Consider the following 5,839-nt stretch of genomic DNA (forward strand, 5'->3'; position numbering starts at 1 on the left):
AGGCTGATGAAGGAGCCCTTTCTGCCCAAGAGCTTGCAGACCTTGGTAGGAAGCTTATCTACTGCTTTGAAATATACATGAATATCTCAGAGACAAAAGTGTCTGAAAAATCAAACTCAGACCTCAAGCGTTAGAAAAAAGAGCATTACATACTCCTTGGCAACTAGCTTCCAACATTAGACGATATGAATCATGCCCTCCTCCTCCCTTTCCTTGTGCAGAGTGCTAGAAATCCAAACTTAAGATTTTTATTCTCGCTGTTTATGCCTTTTCCCAGCTAGGGCATCTGGAAGCATTGGGGTGATCACTTCATTTTTGCCTTTTGCTTCGATACCAGGCATTTGAGTTTTTTCTTTCCCACTTCACTTTGAGCTGTCTAGAATTCTTGTCTTTGCAATAAACCCATATCAAAAAAACACAGGTGGAATAAGATCATTGATTCTCATCTTGGTCCTTATAACCTAACATCCCACCTTGGGCAAATTATAAAGAAAAGAGACTTGTTTGGGCTCCTGATTCTCTGCTTCAAGTCACTGTGGGGACATTGTAGGTCAAGGCACATGGGAGAGATGAAACCAAACTGGCTCTTGTTGCTGACACTCACTTTGGGTAACTCATTAATCTATTAATTAGTCACACATATGGATTCACTCATCCCTGAGGGCAGAGCCCTGTTCATAGCCCAGTGTCTGAACTGGTCCCATCCCTCATAGCAAGGACTCAGTTTCCACTTAGGTTTCGAAGCCCACAAACCAGGTCCAAACTACAGCAGTTACCAGGGAATATGTCCACATCTAGTTAAGGAGAAAGAAAGCTCACAGTAGGATTTCCATTTTAGCCACCTGTGTGCACATTTTCATCTGGTCTTCTTGAAAACCACTCTTCCACACTAACCTTGGCAGGCATGAGGGTGACCGCAGCACCCTGCCCCCACCCCTGGGGCTGGCATGTGAACACTGGTGACTGGTAAGAGGATCTCTGCACCCCCGGCCCCTGGGATTTCTACAGAAATAAGTGAGGGACCCCAGCAGAACCAGTGCCCTTCCTCTCGGGGAGTGCTGTGGATTCACAAACTGAGGAGTTTGCTTTCTGTTGGAAGGTGATATGCCTGGGACTGCCTACACCTAGAGGCTTATTACTACTCAGGGAGCCAAGCAGTGATGAGCAGAATGGAGAGAAGGCAAGAAAAAGGAGGGGAGAACAACCCCTGATGAAGCCCCTTTGTATCTTAACTAACAAGATCTTGTCTTCAAACGGAGTCTTGCTACGTCCCAGGATAGAAAGAGACCAACGGCCACTTTGTAGTTGGTGGGGGACAGGAAGGAAAGCACAGCCCGGGTTGATGCCCTTTTCAGCCACTAAGCAGACCTTGCTTGAGTCAACTTCATGGAATCCTAGTGCTTTGAAAAACCAATTTTAAAACTAGTGCATGGTTGCGGACTCCAGAACATACTTGACAGCGCACTCAAGAAGGACCAGGACTGCATTTAATATGTCCCCCTTCTCTTCCATATCCCATGACCACCACAGTGGCTGTGCGTAAGCATCTACATGCTTTTTATGTAGAATGAATGATGAGCTATTTTCTATTCTAAGTGCTGTGCCTTCCTTCTTAAAGGTGAATTATTTCCAAAGCCACTGAGAGGTTCGGTGGGTTCGCTCCATCCTTCCCAAGTTTCATAGGAACTGCTGCCTTGGGAGATACGCTCAGGACTTGAAATCAGGAGACCGGTCCTCTAGGGCGGCTCCGTCACAAGGTGGCTGTGTGCAAAGCCCTGGCTTCTCGAGGACTCTGTTGTCCCACTGGTAAAATGAAGAGGCCGAGCTGGAGGAGCCTTGAGATTGCTTCCAAGCCTGCCATTCCATGGCTGAGTACAGGAGAGGATACCGATGACTCATTTAGCAGGATAAACAACCTCTCCCCATGTGCAGTCTGCTAAAGCAATGAGCAGAACGCTTTCTAAACAGAAAAAAAAAATTTCACACCAGGCAAGTCCAAAATCTCTGAGGGTTAAATGAGGGGAAGCATAATACTAAGCAGATGAGTCCTCTGTAATAACATTGCAACACCTCTTGGAAGCCCGCCCCAGTTTCCCCAGGCTCTCTCCTGAGTGATGGCGGTGGTGCGCCTGGGGACACCTGAGGTGACCTCCGGCCTGGGGCCTGGCCGCTCCCGCCCAGCTCACCCTTCACATGGGTGCAGGGAGCCTGAAGAGTCCCTTCCCAGGGCCCCCACACAGCCGGGTCTTCATCACTCTTCCTTCTTTGCCTCCAGGCAAGTGTCTGCCCCAGTAGTTTGCAGGTTTCTGAGGAAGAAAATTCAGCTGTAACAAAACTGAACATCTAACAACAATAATAACAAACCACTGCCACAGGTTTCCGTGCACCTGTTTCGGCACATATCCTCACAGACCTATGAAACAGGTGAAATCACCCCCAAATACAAGATGAAGAAACACACAAAGTGTGAGGATATTGCTTAGCTAATATTGCATAGTTGCATAGAGCAGGAAGCAGACTTCAGCTCAGGACATCTCATTCCGTGCCTGTGTTTCTAAGAGGCCCTGTCCCAAGTCATCCAGGCTGTCATAGCAAAGCACACCATAGACACTGGTGCTTTAGAAACGACATACGTTATTTCTCATGGTTCTGAGGGCTGGAGGTACAAGATCAAGGGATTAAGGTGCAGTGGATTCCCTGCCTAGTGAAGACTGACTCAGACACAGCTGTTTTAGTGACCACCCAGGGTGGCATGGATCTCTCCAGGCTCTTGTCTACCAAGGCACTAATCCCAAGTACCTGCCACAGGCCCCACCTCTGTACAGCACAACCAAAGCTCAAGATTGAGACTCAGTGTTTACCCGATCTGGCAGCAAAATCCATGCATGATGCCTTTACACAGATATTTGAGTCTTAGGAAGTTATTGAAAGCTGGAATCCAGAAGCATCATCCTAGAGACAGCCCTCCAAGACAGGTCTAGTCCCCAAGGAGCCGTTTCCCTCAGGCGGGCTCTTATATTCTCTACTGCCCTGTGCTCCTTGACTCAATGCTGACAACACAACTGTTAGGACTCTTCAGGGACTGAAAGGAATAATTAGGTAAAATTGTTCCCAAGAACATTGCTATGGTATCCTCTTTATTATCCCAGAGAGAACGTTTTTTAGAGTTTAATGACTAATGAATGCTTTTTATTTACTCAAACGTGGTGCATTTCACAACCAATAGTGTTAAGCTTTGGACAATAAATAGCTGCTTGGAACATATCCCATCTCCCCAAAAATAACACCTACCTGGAAAACAAGATCTAGCATTATTTTAGAAGAGACATCCCGTTGAAAACAATTCCTACTGGGTCTTTTGGTAGCCTAGTCTTCTACATGTGTGGTTCCTATATCTCTAGTCAAAAATCATTCTTTTGGACTCACAAATATACTCACCCTATAGACCTGTTGAGGCCAATGTTTTTCTAAGTATCTTTCTTTACCTGCCCTCACCTGGATTTGCCTCCCCCTGACTCCCTGAGCTCAGTGACATCACAGCTACTCAGAGTACCAAGAAGAACCGGTCTCTCCTCTGCTTTCCCGTGATGCCCTGGCCTCTTAGTGAGCAGGAAGTGTGCGTCCTGCACATCTGTGTTCCCTGCACAAGGCGTGCAGTAGCAAAGTTTCCCAGGCATATTTGCTGTTTGAATGTCCCACTACATAAACACACAGAGAGCAGAAGAAAGAGACAGAGATAAAGGAAAACAGAGATAACAGAAGTGAAGATGGAGGGAGAACAGAACCAAATTTGTGTCGAATCATAAAGATGATCGCCTTGAGCTTCTAAGCTACTTATTTTTCTCTTTTTGAACTTTTGATCTTGGATTTCTGATTTTAACTGTTACGGGTAGCTATTTAATCTAGAAAAGAAATCAGGCCACAGAAGTATGAGATAGGATCTCTGTGCAGATACGAGTGAGACCTCTGTGGGTGACTTCAGCACCACAGTGAATACCACTGACATGCTGCTAACCCCAAGCAGAGCCACTTACAGGCATGAGAGATCCGTGCTTCCACACCAGGGGAGATGAGCTACGCTTACCGCCGGAGACACGGGAGATCTGCGTCAATAGACTTTGTGGATGAGAACCGCAAAGCTGCCTCTCTGGGCCCTCCTCCCTGGGAAAGGCTTTTGTAAGCCAGCAGAACACGGAGGGCTTTGACATTCCCTCCCCTCAGGTCAACCCAGAACCAAGCAGCTCAAGTTGAAAGACAAAGCCAGGCCTGCTTGGCTCTTTTCCCTGCATCTGCTGTCTCCAGCTCGTATCCCCCACCTCCCACAGGGGAGTCCCATCAGCAAGTTACTCTAGGAGACTAGCAAGCAACCTACCAGTACTCCGATTCTGAAGGGCCAGCGGGGCCCAGAGATTCCGAGTCTGCCAAGGTCACGCCCTGGAAGAGTGGCAGTGTCAGAAATCGAACCGCGTTGTCTGTCTGTGTCTGTGGGAAGGGATGCTTCTTTAATCTCTAAGGAGTGTGGAAATCTCTAAGGGACTCAGGGATATTGTTACTGAGTCCGGAGGCCTGCTACAGTCATCAAGTAGGTTAAGACTCCTAGAGGCATTTCCCACAGGGTAATGCCAGAATCTTATTTTGGGCAGATGATGTGGGTCTGGCTTTAAAAAGCATGCTAAATAACAAAGCAACTTTATATTTGGAAAGGAGACACGCAGTCTAAAAAGACACAAACCACGCAAAACAAGGTTTCATGAAATCCCCTCACGGTGATGAAAGCTAAAGATAAACTCATGGGGAAGATATCAGGAAATCTTACTAGATGAGCAGAATTGAGAAATCATCAACTTTATTCAAAAGGCTATTTAGCTACCAGGCAAATTAGTATAGTAGCCTGAACGTTCTACCGCTACTAAGCAAAATATCTCTCGAGAGAGTTCATACTGATTTTGACGAATGTTAGAAAGGTGGTATAAAGCAACCTGCCTCACCCTGAGATGACGTCCCCAAGTTGTTCTGAACAACGGCATGGCAAAAAGGCATCGAGCAGTTTCAGTTTTATGAAGATGCAGCAGTCTACTAAATCTAGTGTTCATTCTTTCTACAAATCACTGCTGAAATACAGAGAGCTTCAGGAATACACGTCACACGGTCCCCTTCCAGTTCCCAGTTCCTTCCCCGGAATAAAGAGGTTAGATGTGGTTTTTCCTCAAAATGGAGTACTACTCAGCCATGAAGAAAGAGAAACTAGAGTCATTCATAGGAAAATGGATGCACACTGAGACCATACTCTTAAGTGAAATAAATAAGAGGCGCATGTGTTAATACCAAGTGGTTTCTCTGGTGTGAAAAGCTAAACGTGTAAATAAGATCCAAATTGTATAACTGACAATGTGAAATAAGAAGAAAAGGGCTCAAGGTGTAGGGGAAGTGGGAAGGGTAGGGTGAAGGAAAGAAGGGAAAAGAAAAAACATGAGAAAAGGAAAAACTGGAAACAAAGTCTTTATAAATAGGTGAAGGGGGAGGGGCGAAGGGAGGGCAGGGGTATGGGGAAAAAATAAGAACCAAGATATATCATGCAAAGGTACAAGATACCAATGACGAATATAACTGGCTGTATACTTAAAAAGTACCAATAGACTTCATAAAAAGAAAAAAAGAGCTTAGACGTTGTGTGAGATCACAACTTTTCTTACTACACCCTGTTAGCAAGGCTTTGTAAATTAAAAATCAGAGTCTCCTTTGTAATAAAGAGATTCTTATCAGACTCCTGCGCGCGCTCCTCTGGCTGGAGCCCAGCACTGTCTCTAGTCGATCTTCACTCACTGGATCACATTTGAGG

At 45.9% G+C, this 5,839-nt stretch overlaps 1 long non-coding RNA gene across 1 annotated transcript; it reads right to left on the reverse strand.

Moving 5' to 3' along the window:
• Positions 1 to 1,797: 1,797 nt before the first annotated feature.
• Positions 1,798 to 4,108, reverse strand: LOC117283346. The gene is made up of 3 exons (XR_004514306.1): positions 4,035 to 4,108; positions 2,187 to 2,306; positions 1,798 to 1,960 (listed from the first exon to the last, which is right to left on the reverse strand). It is a non-coding gene; the product is annotated as an uncharacterized LOC117283346 (long non-coding RNA).
• Between the last annotated feature and the right edge of the window lie 1,731 nt (positions 4,109 to 5,839).

This window comes from Fukomys damarensis, unplaced genomic scaffold (genome assembly GCF_012274545.1).
Source record: "Fukomys damarensis isolate Sample0158 unplaced genomic scaffold, DMR_v1.0_HiC HiC_scaffold_25, whole genome shotgun sequence".
Taxonomy (NCBI): domain Eukaryota; kingdom Metazoa; phylum Chordata; class Mammalia; order Rodentia; family Bathyergidae; genus Fukomys; species Fukomys damarensis.